Raw genomic sequence first — 18,704 nt, 5'->3', positions numbered from 1 at the left:
CACTCTCTGGCACATATTTGCTGTGGGGAATCACTGTTCAATCATTTTTTTTTTTAAAGGAATCCAACTTGGTTTCCTTTCTTTCTTTCTTTCTTTCTTTCTTTCTTTCTTTCTTTCTTTCTTTTTCTTTCTTTTCTTTCTTTTTCTTTCTTTTCTTTCTTTCTTTCTGATAGTCACACAGAGAGAGAGAGAGGCAGAGACATAGACAGAGAGAAGCAGGCTCCATCCACCGGGAGCCCGATGTGGGATTCGATCCCGGGTCTCCAGGATCGCGCCCTGGGCCAAAGGCAGGCGCCAAACCGCTGCGCCACCCAGGGATCCCCTGTTCAATCATTTTTAACAGTGACCTTAATTTGCACACACAAGCACTGGAGTGAAACATGGTGATTACAGCTTATTTCTACTCATTCTTAACTAAGCCTTTTTTTAATTGACGGATTCTATATTGAAAAGCATACAAATATTAAATATAAAACTTACCAAATATGTACATATCCAGGGAGTGCCTGGCTGGCTCAGTCAGTAGAGCATGCAACTGTTGATCTTGGGGTGGTAACTTCAAGCCCCATGTTGGGTGTGGAGATTACTTTAAAAATATGTATATATCCATATAACCAACACCCAAATTAAGATACAGAGTATTTCTGGCCCACACTCCTTCCTCTCCCAAAGGTAACCACTATATCAACTTATGAGTAGTTCTACTGAGTAGTTCTACTTGGTAATGAATTTCATATAAATCAAATCATACAATAAGTATTCTTTCTGCGTCTGGCTCTTTTTGCCTCACAGCATGTCTGTGAGATTCATTAGGTTATTGTGTTCTTTTTATTGCTTTTCAGGCATTGCATTTTATGGATATACCAAAATGTATTTATCTATTCTAACTTTGATGGATATTTGAGTTGTTCTCATTTGGGGGCTATTATAAATAATAGTACTATTCTTATACATGTGGTTTGGTGAATATTAACACTCAAATTCTGTTGGGTATATACTCAGGACTGGTGCTAAGGGATGGAGGGAATGGGTATGTTTTAATGAAACAATTTTACAAGGTTGTCTTAACAGTTTACATTTTTACCACCTCCTGTATGGTTGCCAATACATTGCCAGTTCTCATTTTAGCCATTCTGCTTGGTATGTGGTAGTTTCACATTGTATGTATACTTTAAATTTGTTTGGATTTATGATGTTGAGCATATTTTGGTAATTCTACACTCAAATATCCTTTTTTGTGAAGTTACTGTTTAAGTTTTTTGTTCATTTTTTATTGATTTTTTTCTTATTGATTTGTTAGGATGGATGGATAGATACTGCAAAAAGGCATTTAACAATAGATATATCAAATACTATGCATTACTAATGTCTTCTCCTAGTGTCTGACTTACTTTTTCACTTCTGATTGTGTTTTGATTAACCAACAGGCTTAATTTTAATGAAGTCCAATTATCAATACATTCTTTTGTGAATAGGATATTTTTATGTAAAGTTAGATATTTCTACTTAAGTTCAGGAATATACTCTTCTGTATGTTATTCTAGAAGGTTTATTACTTTGTATTTCACACTTAGGTCTATAATCTCACATGAATCTTTGCATATGATACAAAATAGGGGTCGATGTTAAATTTTTCTCCATACAGTTATCCAGTTGACCTAGCACCATTTATTGAAAAGACTATACTCCCACACTGCCTTCCTCCCACAAATTGCAGTGGTTCCTCTGTCATAAATTAGATGATTATATATGTGCAGACCTATGTCTGAGCAAATACTGTCTTTGTTTCCGTGGTCATATAATAAATAAATCTTAATATCTGCTAGCTTAAGCTGTTCGCTTTTAATCTTCAAGTTTGCCTTGGCTATTCCAGGTCTTTAAATGTCCGTAGATATTTTAGAATTAGATTATCAATATGATACATATAAAAACCACTGAGATTTCTGATGGGATATTATTGAACCCATAGGCCAATTTAGGGAGACTTGCTACCTTTAAAACATGGAGTCTTCATGAAACAAGTCAAGTACTTTCTTTTAACCAGGTCATCTTAATTCCTCTTAGCAATGTAGTTTGCAGTAGAGATGTCTTGTGTCTCCTAGGCCTAAGTACTGAAGATAATTGGCATTTTTATTAGATTTATTCTTAGATACTAAAGATTCCTGCTGTTTTTAATTGTTTGATGATAGATTATAAAAATAAAATTGATTTTTATATTGATGTTGTATCCAACAATCTTGCTAAGTTCACTTAATAATTCTAGTAATTTGAAGACTCTTGAATTTATATATTCTTTTGTATTTTGCATGTAATAATGTTATCTGCCAATAATGACAAGGTTGTTCTTTCTTCCCAGTTTTAACATATTTTATCATGCTTTGTTGCTTTGTGGCCCTAGATGGGATATCTAGTACATTGTTGAACAGAACTAGTGACAATGAACATCTGTCTGCTCCTGAACTCAGAGGTAAAGCAATCAATATTTTACCATTAAACATAGACTTATGTAGATATACTACATCAGACTTAGAATGTTCTTTTTTATTTATAAATTAATAAACTTTTAAAAATCATGAATGTTAAATTTTAATGAATGCATTTTGGCATAAATTGAGAAAACATAGTTGTTGTTTTTTTTTCATTTTTGTACTAATGTGGAAAATTACATTGATATGTAACAGTTAAATCAACTTTGCATTTCTGAAAAAAACCGCACTAGATCATGGCATAATTTACTCTTAATATATCATTGGAATTGATTTGTTAATGCCTTTTCAGGATTCTGTGTATGTGTCCATGTTTTTTTCTTAAAGATTTTATCTATTTATTCATGAGAAACACAGAAAGAAAGGCAGAGACATAGGCAGAGGGAGAAGCAGGCTCCCTATGGAGAGTCCAAGGAGGACTCAGTCCCCGGGCCCCAGGATCATGACCTAAGCTGAAGGAAGACACTGAAACACTGAGCCACCCAGGTGCCCCTATGTGTCTATATTTGTGAAATAAATTATCCAATAAGTTTTAATTCTTATAAAGTCAACTTCAGGTTTTTATTTCAATGTTATGCTGGAGGCACAAAATGAGTTGTAAAGTACTTCCTTTTCTATTTTTCTGAGAGAAGTTTTGTATAACTGATATTATTTCTTTTTTTAAATATTTAAAATATTTGATCAGTGAAAACATCTGGGGCTAGAGTTTTATTGTTCTTCTTGTTGTTTTGTTCATGAAGTGTTGTTGTTTTTTTTTTGTTTGTTTTTTTTTAGAAAGATATTTGTTATTTTAAAAACAAATACAGAAAAACTCCATTTCTGGTAATTGTCATGTAGGTTCCTATCAGACTGACCCTCTCACAGATGACAGTTTTAAACTCTGGAGAGAATACAATAAAAAATACAGCTATTTAAAAGTAATAAGACAACAAAAGCAGTGAATTTAAGAAGAAAGTTGATGTTTAGGATATGGGAGCAGTTTGTGGTGTTTCATTATTTTTTTATAGCCAAAATGCAGCAGGTAACCTACAACTAGCACCACAGGTGGTGGTCAAAATTCCAATAAAAAAAAACAGCAGAAGGAAGGAAATAATAAAGATCAGTAAAGAAGTAAATAATATAGAAACTAAAAAACAAAACAAAACAAAACAAAAAAAACAATGTAGTAGATCAATGAAGCCAGGAGCTGATACTTTGAAAAAAATCAATAAAATTGATAAACCTCTATCCAGACTTAAAGGAGGACTCAAATAAAATTACATGTGTGAGAGGTGAAATAACCACCACCACAGAAATACAAGCAATGATAAGAGAATATTATGAAAAACCAAATGCCAACAAATTGGGACAACCTGAAAGAAATGAATAAATTCCTAGAAACATATAAACTACCAAAAATGAAACAGAAAGAAATACAAAATTTGAACATATCCAGTAAGAGCAAAGAAATTGAATTAAAAAAGTCCCAACAAACAAAAATCCAGGACCAGAAGGCTTCTCAGGTGAATTTTACCAAACATTTAAAGAAGAGTTAATACCTATTCTTATTGAACTATTCAAAAAAATAGAACTAAAAGGAAAATTTCCAAAATTCTATGAGGCCAGCCTTACCCTGATACCAAAACCATAAAAAAGATATCACACGAATATGAACTACAGGCCAATATCTCTAATAACCATAGATGAAAAAAATCCTCAACAAAACACCAGCAAAGCAAGTCTAATAATACATTGTTAAAAATCATTCACAACAATCAAGTGGGATTTTTTTTTAATTTATTATTTTTTTAAAGATTTTATTTATTTATTCATGAGAGAGACAGAGAGAGAGGCAGAGGGAGAAGCAGGCTCCCTATTGGGAGCCTGATGTAGGACTCGATCCCAGGACCCCAGGATCATGACCTGAGCTAAAGACAGATGCTCAACCATTGAGCATCCTCAAGTGGGATTTAATCTTGGTTTGTAAGGGTGGTTCAATATTCACAAATCAATCAGTGTGATACATCATATCAATAAGAGAAAGGATAAGAATCATAATACCATTTCAATAGGTGCAAAAGCATTTGACAAGACACAACATCTGTTCATGATAAAAACTCTCAACAAAATAGGTTTAGAGAGAAAATACCATGAAATAAGAAAGGTCATATATGAAAAACCCACAGCTAACATTATCCTCAGTGAAGGAAAACTGAAAACTTTTCTCCTAAAGCCAGAACAAGACAAGGATGTCCATTCTTGCTACTTTTAATCAACATAGTACTGGAAGTCCCAGCCACAGCAGACAAAAAGAAATAAAAGGCATCCAGATTGGTAAGGAAGAAGTAAAACTTTTGCGACTTGCAGATGACATGATACTCTATACAGAAACAGAAAGACTCCACCAAAGAAACTGCTGGAACTGATATACAAATTCAGTAAAATCACAGGATAGAAAAATCAATGTACAGAAATCTGTTGTGTTTCTACATAATAATGAAGTAGTAGAAAGACAAATTAAGAAAATAATCTCACTTATAACTGCATCCAAAATAATAAAATACTCAGGAATAAACTTAACCAAAGAGGTAAAAGATCTGTACTCTGAAAACTATAAAACGCTGATGAAAGAAATTGAAAATGGCCAAAAGAAATGGAGATTCTGTGCTCATGGATTGGAAGAACAAATATTGGTATAATGTCTATACTACCTAAAGCAATCTACAAATTTAATGGAATTCCAATGAAAATACCACCAGCAATTTTCACAGAACTAGAATGAACAATCTTAAAATTTGTAGGGAACCATAAAAAAACTTGAAATAGCCAAAGCAATCTTGAAATAAAAGCACAGTTGGAGGCATCACAATTCTGGACTTCAAGTTATATTACAAAGCTGTAGTAATCAAAACAGTATGAAACTGACACAAAAATAGACACATAGACCCATGGAACAGAATAAAAAGTTCAGAAATAAACACACAATTATAGGTCTATTATTCTTTGATAAAAGCAGGAAAGAATATCCAATGGCAAAAAGACAGTCTCATCCACAAACAATATTGGGAAAACTAGACAGCAACATGCAAAAGAATGAAACTGGACCACTTTCTTACACCATACACAAAAATAAATTTGATATGGATGAAAGACCTAAATGTGAAACGTGAAACCATAAAAATCCTAGAAGAGAGCACAGGCAGTAATTTCTCTGATAACTGGCAACAGCAACTTCTTTCTAGATAGGTCCTCTGAGGCAAGGGAAACAAAAGCAAAGTAAACTATTGGGACTATATCAAAATTAAAAGCTCTACACAGCAAAGAAAACAACCAACAAAACTAAAAAGCAACCCATGCAATGGGAGAAGATATCTGCAAATGAGATATCTAATAAAGGGTTAGTATCCAAAATCCCCCCCTAAAATCAATAAAAACCGTTCAACACCTCAACATTTAATAGTGAAGCTTGCAAATTCCAAAGATAAAGAGAAGATCCTTAAAGCAGCAAGAGACAAGAAAGCCCTGACTTTTATGGGGAGGAGTATTAGGGTAACAGCAGACCTCTCCACAGAGACCTGGCAGGCCAGAAAGGGCTGGCAAGATATATTCAGGGTCCTAAATGAGAAGAACATGCAACCAAGAATACTTTATCCAGCAAGGCTGTCATTCAAAATGGAAGGAGAGATACAGAGCTTCCAAGACAGGCAGCAACTGAAAGAATATGTGACCTTCAAACCAGCTCTGCAAGAAATTTTAAGGGGGCCTCTTAAAATTCCCCTTTAAGAAGAAGTCAACTGGAACAATCCACAAAAACAAGGACTGAATAGATATCATGATGACACTAAACTCATATCTCTCAATAGTAACTCTGAATGTGAACGGGCTTAATGACCCCATCAAAAGGCGCAGGGTTTCAGACTGGATAAAAAAGCAGGACCCATCATTTGCTGTCTACAAGAGACTCATTTTAGACAGAAGGACACCTACAGCTGAAAATAAAAGGTTGGAGAACCATTTACCATTCGAATGGTCCTCAAAAGAAAGCAGGGGTAGCCATCCTTATATCAGATAAACTAAAATTTACCCCAAAGACTGTAGTGAGAGATGAAGAGGGACACTATATCATACTTAAAGGATCTATTCAACAAGAGGACTTAACAATCCTCAATATATATGCACCGAATGAGAGCTGCCAAATATATAAATCAATTATTAACCAAAGTGAAGAAATACTTAGATAATAATACACTTATACTTGGTGACTTCAATCTAGCTCTTTCTATACTCGATAGGTCTTCTAAGCACAACATCTCCAAAGAAATAAGAGCTTTAAATGATACACTGGACCAGATGGATTTCACAGATATCTACAGAACTTTACATCCAAACTCAACTGAATACACATTCTTCTCAAGTGCACATGGAACTTTCTCCAGAATAGACCACATATTGGGTCACAAATTGGGTCTGAACCGATACCAAAAGATTGGGATCGTCCCCTGCATATTCTCAGACCATAATGCCTTGAAATTAGAACTAAATCACAACAAGAAGTTGGGAAGGACCTCAAACACGTGGAGGTTAAGGACCATCCTGCTACAAGATGAAAGGGTCAACCAGGAAATTAAGGAAGAATTAAAAGATTCATGGAAACTAATGAGAATGAAGATACAACCGTTCAAAATCTTTGGGATGCAGCAAAAGCAGTCCTAAGGGGGAAATACATCGCAATACAAGCATCCATTCAAAAACTGGAAAGAACTCAAATACAAAAGCTAACCTTACACATAAAGGAGCTAGAGAAAAAACAGCAAATAGATCTTACACCCAGGAGAAGAAGGGAGTTAATAAAGATTCGAGCAGAACTCAACGAAATCGAGACCAGAAGAACTATGGAACAGATCAACAGAACCAGGAGTTGGTTCTTTGAAAGAATTAATAAGATAGATAAACCATTAGCCAGCCTTATTAAAAAGAAGAGAGAGAAGACTCAAATTAATAAAATCATGAATGAGAAGGGAGAGATCACTACCAACACCAAGGAAATACAAACGATTTTAAAAACATATTATGAACAGCTATACGCCAATAAATTAGGCAATCTAGGAGAAATGGACGCATTCCTGGAAAGCCACAAACTACCAAAACTGGAACAGGATGAAATAGAAAACCTGAACAGGCCAATAACCAGGGAGCAAATTGAAGCAGCCATCAAAAACCTCCCAAGACACAAGAGTCCAGGGCCAGATGGCTTCCCAGGGGAATTTTATCAAACGTTTAAAGAAGAAACCATACCTATTCTCCTAAAGCTGTTTGGAAAGATAGAAAGAGATGGAGTACTTCCAAATTCGTTCTATGAGGCCAGCATCACCTTAATTTCAAAACCAGACAAAGACCCCACCAAAAAGGAGAATTACAGACCAATATCCCTGATGAACATGGATGCAAAAATTCTCAACACGATACTGGCCAATAGGATCCAACAGTACATTAAGAAAATTATTCACCATGACCAAGTAGGATTTATCCCCGGGACACAAGGCTGGTTCAACACCCGTAAAACAATCAATGTGATTCATCATATCAGCAAGAGAAAAACCAAGGACCATATGATCCTCTCATTAGATGCAGAGAAAGCATTTGACAAAATACAGCATCCATTCCTGATCAAAACTCTTCAGAGTGTAGGGATAGAGGGAACATTCCTCAACATCTTAAAAGCCATCTACGAAAAGCCCACAGCAAATATCATTCTCAATGGGGAAGCACTGGGAGCCTTTCCCCTAAGATCAGGAACAAGACAGGGATGTCCACTCTCACCACTGCTATTCAACATAGTACTGGAAGTCCTAGCCTCAGCAATCAGACAACAAAAAGACATTAAAGGCATTCAAATTGGCAAAGAAGAAGTGAAACTCTCCCTCTTCGCCGATGACATGATACTCTATAGAAAACCCAAAAGCCTCCACCCCAAGATTGCTAGAACTCATACAGCAATTCGGTAGCGTGGCAGGATACAAAATCAATGCCCAGAAATCAGTGGCATTTCTATACACTAACAATGAGACTGAAGAAAGAGAAATTAAGGAGTCAATCCTATTTACAATTGCACCCAAAAGCATAAGATACCTAGGAATAAACCTAACCAAAGAGGTAAAGGATCTATACCCTAAAAACTATAGGACACTTCTGAAAGAAATTGAGGAAGACACAAAGAGATGGAAGAATATTCCATGCTCGTGGATTGGCAGAATTAATATTGTGAAAATGTCAATGTTACCCAGGGCAATATACACGTTTAATGCAATCCCTATCAAAATACCATGGGCTTTCTTCAGAGAGTTAGAACAAATTTTTTTAAGATTTGTGTGGAATCAGAAAAGATCCCGAATAGCCAGGGGAATTTTAAAAAAGAAAACCATAGCTGGGGGCATCACAATGCCAGATTTCAGGTTGTACTACAAAGCTGTGGTCATCAAGACAGTGTGGTACTGGCACAAAAACAGACACATAGATCAATGGAACAGAATAGAGAACCCAGAAGTGGACCCTGAACTTTATGGTCAACTAATATTCAATAAAGGAGGAAAGACTATCCATTGGAAGAAAGACAGTCTCTTCAATAAATGGTGCTGGGAAAATTGGACATCCACATGCAGAAGAATGAAACTAGACCACTCTCTTTCACCATACACAAAGATAAACTCAAAATGGATGAAAGATCTAAATGTGAGACAAGATTCCATCAAGATCCTAGAGAAGAACACAGGCAACACCCTTTTTGAACTCGGCCACAGTAACTTCTTGCAAGATATATCCACGAAGGCAAAAGAAACAAAAGCAAAAATGAACTATTGGGACTTCATCAAGATAAGAAGCTTTTGCACAGCAAAGGATACAGTCAACAAAACTAAAAGACAACCTACAGAATGGGAGAAGATATTTTCAAATGACATATCAGATAAAGGGCTAGTTTCCAAGATCTATAAAGAACTTCTTAAACTCAACACCAAAGAAACAAACAATCCAGTCATGAAATGGGCAAAAGACATGAAGAGAAATCTCACAGAGGAAGACATAGACATGGCCAACATACATATGAGAAAATGCTCTGCATCACTTGCCATCAGGGAAATACCAATCAAAACCACAATGAGATACCACCTCACACCAGTGAGAATGGTGCAAATTAACAAGGCAGGAAACAACAAATGTTGGAGAGGATGCGGAGAAAAGGGAACCCTCTTACACCGTTGGTGGGAATGTGAACTGGTGCAGCCACTCTGGAAAACTGTGTGGAGGTTCCTCAAAGAGTTAAAGATAGACCTGCCCTACGACCCAGCAATTGCACTGTTGGGGATTTACCCCAAAGATACAGATGCAGTGAAATGCCGGGACACCTTCACCCCGATGTTTATAGCAGCAATGGCCACGATAGCCAAACTGTGGAAGGAGCCTCGGTGTCCATCGAAAGAAGAGTGGATAAAGAAGATGTGGTTTATGTATACAATGGAATATTACTCAGCCATTAGAAATGACAAATACCCACCATTTGCTTCAACGTGGATGGAACTGGAGGGTATTATGCTGAGTGAAGTAAGTCAATCGGAGAAGGACAAACATTATATGTTCTCATTCATTTGGGGAATATAAATAATAGTGAAAGGGAGTATAAGGGAAAGGAGAAGAAATGTGTGGGAAATATCAGAAAGGGAGACAGAATGTAAAGACTGCTATGTCTGGGAAAGGAACTAGGGGTGGTAGAAGGGGAGGAGGGTGGGGGGGTGGGACTGAGTGGGTGACGAGCACTGGTGGTTATTCTGTATGTTGGTAAATTGAACACCAATAAAAAATAAATTAAAAAAAATATGGAAAAATATTTCTGCTCAAGAGCAGAAATCAATGAAATGGATAATAGACCAATGATAGACAAAATTTAAAAATTCCAAAGCTGATTCTTTGAAAAAACCAACAAAAAAAATTTTTTTAAATAAGTAAAGCCTTAGTTATTACACTGATCACAAAAAAAGAGAGTATCATATCACCGATGTTATGGGTGAAAAGAGAAATTATTTCAGATCTACAATCATTAAAAAATATGAGGATCTGGGGCACCTGCGTGGCACAATTGTTGAGTGTCTGACTCATGGTTTTGGCTCAGGTCACGATCTCAGGTTCATGAGATCTAGCCTCATGATAGGCTCCCTGTTCAACAAGGAGTCTGCTTAGGATTCTCTCTCTCTTTCCTTCTGCCCCTCCTTTCACACACTTCTCTCTCTCTCTCTCATTCTCTCTTTCTAAAATAAATATTTCAAAAAATAGGATCCTATGAATAATTTTGTGCTAACAAATTCAACAAATGCTTTGAAAAATGCAATTTAAGTAAGTGACAAAAGATGAAACAAAATTTGAATACCCCACTATTGATTTTAAAAATTGAACTTATTATTTAAAAAAAAATCTTCCCATAAAGAAAGATCAAGACCTACATGATTTCACTGATGAAAAATAACATTTAAGAAAGATATAGGGGCAGCCCACGGCGTGATCCTGGAGACCCGGTATCAAGTCCCACGTCAGGCTCCCTGCATGAAGCCTGCTTCTCCCTCTGCCTGTGTCTCTGCCTCTCTTTTTCTCTCGCTCTGTATCTCTCATGAGTAAATAAAATAAAATCTTAAAAAAAAAGACATAGCATTGATATTATGCTAATTTTTTTCAAGAGGAGGAGGAACGATTGCTTAACCTGTTTTCTGAGATCAGGATAACCCTAATACCAAAACCTGAAAAAGATATTACTAAAAAAATAAAATAAAGTAAAATATATATATATGTATATATATATGTGTGTGTGTGTGTGTGTATTTGGTATATATATATATATATATATATATATATATATATATATACCCCAACTCTTGTGGGGAGAGGAATGCTATTTATTCAGTTTGGGGCAGGAGGGAGAAGAGGGAAAGTATTTCTGACCCTGATGCAGACAGCAGCTCAGGTGGCTAGCAAAGCAAAATTGCAGGGGACAAAGGGGAGCAGTGCTAACCTGCCCAGCCCCCACCTGGCTGCCTTCACCCACCTGCTGCTGCCTCTGCTTCCTGCCTGTCATTTGAATAAACATATATGATTGATATATATATATATATATATCTCGTTTCTCATAAACATAGACACAATATCCTTAATGCTAGCAAATTCAATCCAGCAATATATAATATTGATAAACCAAAATGATCAAGTCATATTTACTCCAGTAATGCAATGCTGAATTAACATTAAAAATCAATCAGTGCAATCTGTATTAACAGAATGGGGAATACCTACCCATATAATCATTCTTATAATTGTAAAGGAAGCATTTGATAAGATTAAACATACATTCATGATATTTTTTAAATTTCCAGAAAACTAATAATATAAATGATATCTTAAATTTTTAAGGCATTTATCAAAAAAAGTCATATTTAATAGTGAAATATTGAATGTTTTGTTTGAAATAGGAACAAAACGAGGATGCCCAAGTAACCACAGGGAATTCCAGTCTAAGATGGCAACACAGGAGGCCCCTGGACTCTCCTCCTCCCAAGGACACACCAAATTCTACAGGTTCACATGGAATAATTCCCTCTGAAAGATATCCAGAAACTAACTAGGCAACTCCCACATATCCAGCAAATAAGGAAAAACCACATTTAAACAGGTGGAAAAGGCTGAGACACACTCTCCATAAACCTTAACCCTGGCACAGCAACATACAATCAGGAGGGAACTCACAACTCCCACCTTCTCCTTGGGGAGAGAAGAGTTTACACCAAATATATAGTGTTCCAACTCTTAAGACTCCCACCTGAGGGAGTTATTATATGTTGTACTTTCATAATGTATTTTCAAGACCATGCATTACTTTCTAATTTTCATTGTGATTTCTTCATTTACTAACAATCACATTCTAAAAATTTGGGAGATTTTTTAATAATGCTTTCATTATTAAGTTCTAGTTTCATTACACTATGGTCAGAGAACATGCTCTGTATTATTTCAGTCTTTTGAAAGTTGTCTTATCTTACAGTCCAGCATCGGTTCTATTTTTGTAAATGTTCCATTTGAAATTGAAAAAAATCTAGAGTTATACATACATTCTATATATTTCACTGTGGTCAACTTTCTTAGATGTAATATGCAAAGCTTCTGTATTTTTAATGATTTTTCTCTCTTCTTCTTTAGTCCGTAACTGAAAATGGTATGTTAAAAACTCTAGTTCTGATTATAAAGATGTTAATTTAACCTTCTAGTTTTGTCAACTTTTGCCTTATATATTCTGCATTTTGTTACTAGGTACACACAAATTTAGGACTTTTGTACCTTCTGATGGAATGGACATTAAAGATTATGAAATCTCCTTTTTTACCTCAAAATTTATCTTATCTTATACTAATACAGGTACATTAGCTATTTGGAATTAGTGCTAAAATTGTATTTTTTTCCATCCTCCACTTCCAATCTATTTTTGGTCAACCTGTTCTTAGTGTTTCTTATTTATTTTTTATTTAAGTTGATAATCTTATCCCTTAATTGGATTGCCTATTTTATTTACATGTAATATAATTAAAAATAGTTAAGTTTATACCTAAGAACTTGCTGTTTACTACTTTTTCCATTTGTTCTTCTGCCTTTATTCTTCCTTCCTGACATCCTGACATTCATTTTAATTAATCAAGTAGCTTTTATTATTCTCTTTTTCTTTTCTAAGTTATGCATTCTTGTATTATTTTGTGGTTACTCTAGAGCTTACAATGCACATCCTTCACTTACTATATTTCACCTTAACAAACTAAGTAGATTTACTATTTCTCAAATAAAGTAAGAAACTCACAAGCATTTAAATCTGCTTACATCCTTCTCCCCTTTTCTTCATTGTTTTCATATATCTTACTTCTAACATATGTTATAAACCCTACAAGACATTATTATTGTTGTTATTTTAAAGAGTCAATATTGTGTTATCTCTACTCACACATGTATCTTTCATTGCATTTTATTGTTTATTGCTTTATTCCTTCCTACAATTTCTGTCAAGGATCACTATTCTTCAGCCTGAACTTCTGCTAGTATTTCTATACTGCAGGTATGCTTATGTCAAATTGTCTAATATTCTCCTCATCTTAAACAGTCTTTATTTAGCTTTCAATTTTGAAGGGTATTTCCACAATTTATATGATTCCAAGTTGGCAGTTTTAACCTTTTAGTTCCTTAAAGGTGACAATCCATTGTCTTCTGGTTTTCATATTTCGTGCTGCAAAGCTGGTCATCAAGTTTATTACTGCCACTTTTTAGAGTGACATGTCTTTTTTTGTCCCTGCCCACTTTTCATCTTTGTATTCGATCTCCAGCAGTTTGACAAATTCAGCTTTTTTAATAGCTCATTATATGATGATATTTAAAACTATTTTATAAAGGTTTATCTAATTGTAATACCTGTAATGCTCAATGATCCCAAGAGATAAGGAAAGAAAAAAATGTAGACTTTAAGCCCAGTTAATCCCATTAACTCTTCTCAGCAAGAGAATTCCTAACCATTTAGAACAATAATTCTCTCATTTTTGAAAGACAATCTAAAAACACTATGATAGTCAGAGAAATAATGTCCCTGAGGAAAAAAAATACTAGAGATTTCTGAATCCTTTCATTTATGATGCCATCTTAAAGCTCATCCTTTAGTGTGTTTTAATAAAATACAAAGGACAGTTGATCCTTATTATTCAGCTTTTATATTTTTTAATTTGCCTACTTGCTAAAATTTGCTTATTACCCCAAAATCAATACTCATGATGTTTTCATTGTCATTTGTGGACATGTCCGGCAGTAAAAAATTTGAGTCACCCAGCATGTACATTCCCAATTGAGATCAAAATTCTCAATTCAACTTTCATCTTGTTTCAGCTCTGATATTGTAAACAAGTGTCCTCGGTTTATTTAGTCCTGGATTTTTGCATCTTTGTGCTTTATGTTGACAATCATGCTATTTAAAATGTTTTTCAAGCATAGTCCTTAAGTTCTTAATGCAAGAAGGCTATGCTGTATGTGGTCTTATGGAAAAAAATACATGTGTTAGATAAGCTTCATTCAAGCATGAGTTTAGTGCTGTTAGTTGTGAGTTTAGTGTAAATGCATCAAAAATACATATTAAATAAGGTATCTTTAAACAGAAACAAACATAAAACAAGGTTACATATTGATTGGTTGATAAAAGTATTGTACCCAGAAGCTCACAGGAACCCAATTCTGTATTTCTTAGGACCAGTGGGTCAATACTCACTAATTCAGTGTTTGTAGTGACTCTATACAACATAACTACCATGAATAACAAAAATCGACTATAAATGGAATAGTTTTGTGGCATATATTAAAATTGAACATCAAAAGAACATAGATATTTTTTAGATTAAAAACCCTCTGTAATTATGAACTAGTGATTATATTCAATTCGGTGTAAATTGGAATTTTAAAAAATAGTTTAACTAACAATAATATACTCTGCAAGAACAACTGGGTGGTCTTCCAAAAAAGAAAATGAAATTAAACCCCATGTGTAATTTATTTTTGGTAGAAGGGGACTTTCTTTGCCTATTTAATTAATCCATTTCTCAACTGAAATATATTTACTCAAAATGGCAGCAACTACACAGTCTTACTATTCCTGTCTTTCAGTCCTTATTCCCATAAATTGAGTTTTCTTAGAGTGGTATAAAAGTCTATTCCAAGAGTCCATGAAGTAGAGGTTTGTTCTGTATGGTCACATTAGGTGATACTCATTCTACATTGTCTTAGCTCTTTTGAGGTAGTGTAGTGAACATACTTAAATTGTGTGTCTCTGAGTTTCCTCATTTATAAATGATGATGAAAATAATACTACTTCAAAGATTTAGGAAAAAATTAAATAAGTTAATATTGAAAGCACTTTTAAAAAGTGTGTATACTCCATAAATGATAAAAATGGTTCAATCATAATTATTTTTATTAGTACCTGATATCTAAGATAAAAATGCATTGAATGGAGATATAAGTGGCTGAATGATCATACTGAAGAAGAGTATCATGTCTTAGATGTAGACATTGATTGCTTATTAATCAAATCTATAGATAATATAAAAATAGAGTGAATTCAGTTAGAAGTTGTTATTTTCCCCTTATAATACCTATACTTCACTGCTACCAAAGTTACTTTTATAAAACTTAAACTTGGTTTTATAATTTCTCCCTTTAAAACTCTCATGATTCCCAATACATACAGAAACTTTCAAACTCTATTTCATTTGTCTCCAGCCAGATTTCCTGACTCATCCTAAACCTTATCAAAAGAAACAGCTTCCAAAAATAAGAGAATAAAGAGTTCTACCATATTTCATACAAGGAGTACACCATGGATACTGGTTTGAGTTCTGGATAATATACCACCAAAATATTATCAACAAATTTAAGTTTGAACAAGAAAAGCAGGGGAAAAAAGGATCCAGCACCATATTCTCTTGAACAATTTAAGGATCAGCCTAAAAACAGATAATTAATGGGAAAGGAGGTATGGGAGCATTGTATGTCTCTGCTTGTTGTCCAGGAAAAAATGAACAGAAGTGTTCTGACCTGCCTCGTGTAAAGATGGAAAAGATTGTGTAAAAACTACAAAAAAGGGAATTTCCATTCAACAGTGCTGAAAATACAGTAGGCTACCAAAACAAAGCCTAGGATTTTTTTAAAGATTTATTTATTTATTTATTTATTTATGAAAGACATAGAGGGAGAGAGAGAGAGAGAGAGAGGCAGAGACATCGGAGGAGGGAGAAGCAGGCTCCATGGGACTCGATCCTGGGACTCCAGGATCGCGCCCTGGGCCAAAGGCAAGCGCTAAACCCCTGAGCCAACCAGGGATCCCAGCCTAGGATTTTTTACATGAGCTGAGAAAGCTACCTAGCTTCTTAGAACTATATTCATCTCTGAGTAGTTTTGATGAATAGTGAAAGCTGAAAGAATTTGTAAACTAAGAGAAATAGTTGTGAAACAAATTCTGAATAATATCAAAATTACTATTATAGCCATATTTGAATACTAATTGGGAACTGTCTTCTAAACTTATTTTCCCAATTTTTAATAATGTGGTAATTTTTCTTTCACATATGAAAATAATTCAGAACCATGAACCACCACTATATTCAACAATATGATTAATCTCATCAACATAATGATGAGCAGAAAGAAGGCAGAATAAAGAATATGCATTGTACGATGGATTTAAATATATTTTTAAAAGCAGGAAAAACTAACTTATGTTAGATTTCAAGGCAGATGTTGCTGTGAGGACAGTAACAATAAGGAGAACATCTGGATGTTGTTTCTATTCTACTTCTTGTTCTAGAGGGTGGTTACACAGACTTATCCCCCTTTGTACTAATTCATCGAGCTCTATTCTTAGTTTTTGTGTTTATTTAATTTCTGTATTATTTTTAATAAAATTTATTTCAAAAATTGGATTAAAATTAGGTATTTATGAGTACTTACCAACCCCAAAGTATTCTTTACTTCTCAAACCTGATTTTATCTTAGGTAGCACAAACAAGTATTATCTGATTATCTACCCTTAGATTCTTAAGTTGAATATGTCAGCCAGAATTGTTGACTTTATTGCTCACAAACTGATGATTGTTTAACATTCTAGAAAAGGCAAATCCTGACTAATGATCAATTACATCTTTAGACTCAAATGTTTCCCTTTGCACATACGGTCTTTGTATAGGATTAAAACACCAACTATTCTCTTCAACTATTATTTTCAGCCCTACTTAAGGAGACCGCACTACTCCCTTATAATTAACAAAAGGAATCTCTAAAACCAAAGTAAAACAAACAAAAAAGTTCTTCTGCCCCACATGCTGAAAATGTTTGATTAAGGAAAAAAGGAGAAAGTTTTATATTATGTTCTCTCGCTAATGCCATTCACAAGTTATTTTCTTTAATTACATTATTACAAAATAAATTTAAACTCCATAGTTGATGTAATGTAATGTTTTCCTCACTCTTAAGGTTGAAAGAAGGCATTTTCATGACAGAAACTTTCTCTCATATTCCTTCTCACAAAGTGTCCCCCCAGTTGCCTCTCATGAATTCATCCTCTTTACAGAGTTGTTGACATTATCCTACAAACTTCCTGTCCTATTGACTGTCTCTTGTAATTAGTAAGGTGTTGAAACAGGAGCAAGCACACACTACCTCCTAAATCACTATTTCTTGAACTCAGCATGCCTCACACTTTGAGAAGGACAGCCCTTATTCCACTTCTGTGTAATTCATGAATTGTTCTGGAACCCCATCTGCCTTTGCATGAAAATTTCTAAGAAAACCATTTATTAGCTCTTTTGCTAACTCTTCTAGGGAGGAAGGAATCTAGTCACTGTTGTATTGTGCAAGATGCTAATTTCCTCCTTCCATTCTCTTTCTCTATTTTGTTCAATATTAATCTTAAAAGTAATGATTCCCTAAAATTTCCTCTCTCTTCCCCCAACTCCCCTTTTCTGTTTTATAGAATGGTATCTTTGGTTCAGACACAGGGTTTTGTTATGACCACCAACCCAATGTCTCCATAAGCATCATGACAAATCACAGGTTTGTGATCTCATCTGTATCTTTACTCTTCCTTATGACAATATACCATGTCATATACTTACATTTCTTCCTTTGCCTTCTCAGTCTCATATCCATAATTGTATGCCAAGACTAAAAGCTTTTTTATGAAATAGCAACAACTTCCTGCCTTGTAATGTTTACTCATTTTCTGCACCTTTTGCTCAGCGGAGAAATGATTCAGAGCTGCTTTTTTACATCTATGAATAGGCAGCATCAGAACTACCACTTTGATCACTTTCACTGTTGACCCTTCAAACACAGTACTTTCTCTACCCCAAAGCTTTTATCCTTCTCTTCAAAGAGACTCTCTTAAGATTAAAGTTCTTAATATGACTTAATTTTGACCACTCTCACAGTCTTTCCAGATAAACCACATCTCATTCAAAATCCTGTAATAACTTTAGCAATTCTTTGATAGTGGACACAACCCAAACATATATGTGTGTACATTATTCCAGTGATATATATGTATCACCTACTTCAATTAGAAAAATTGTTCCAAATAAGGGATTCCTCCCTTACTTCCTTTGATATTGGTACTGTGTACAGTGTTCTGTGATC

The 18,704-nt window shown here is 34.5% G+C and overlaps 1 long non-coding RNA gene across 7 annotated transcripts in view; it reads right to left on the bottom strand.

Moving 5' to 3' along the window:
- Positions 1–18,704, bottom strand: part of LOC144287898 (uncharacterized) — a 258,963-nt gene that overhangs the window by 40,910 nt on the left and 199,349 nt on the right. The window lies entirely within an intron of this gene.

Source organism: Canis aureus, chromosome 17 (genome assembly GCF_053574225.1).
Source record: "Canis aureus isolate CA01 chromosome 17, VMU_Caureus_v.1.0, whole genome shotgun sequence".
Classification (NCBI taxonomy): domain Eukaryota; kingdom Metazoa; phylum Chordata; class Mammalia; order Carnivora; family Canidae; genus Canis; species Canis aureus.
The sequence above is the reverse complement of the archived record's forward strand: the minus strand, read 5'-3'. Positions and strand labels throughout refer to the sequence as shown.